Below are 266 nucleotides of genomic sequence, written 5' to 3' on the forward strand. Positions count from 1 at the left end.
CGGCCCAGCCTTAAACGGTGACAATGGGTAATGATAATGGAAACAAATACTTGTAGTGAGCTTCATAATTCTGTAGATTCCTCTACCTACAATAGAAAAGAAGAACTTGGTCCTGTCAGAACTGGTTTATCAGAAGGAGGGAACTATCCAGCTGGAATTGATCTTATGTTATTGATAGGGTTTTTCAATACCAAGGGAACTTCTCCGATTGTTGGCATGTCCATCAGTACTGGTTGTCCTGGGTAGTGGAGTGGTGTTACTGAGTA

Source organism: Cariama cristata, unplaced genomic scaffold, assembly GCF_000690535.1.
Source record: "Cariama cristata isolate BGI_N322 unplaced genomic scaffold, ASM69053v1 scaffold17219, whole genome shotgun sequence".
In the NCBI taxonomy this organism is placed as follows: Eukaryota; Metazoa; Chordata; class Aves; order Cariamiformes; family Cariamidae; genus Cariama; species Cariama cristata.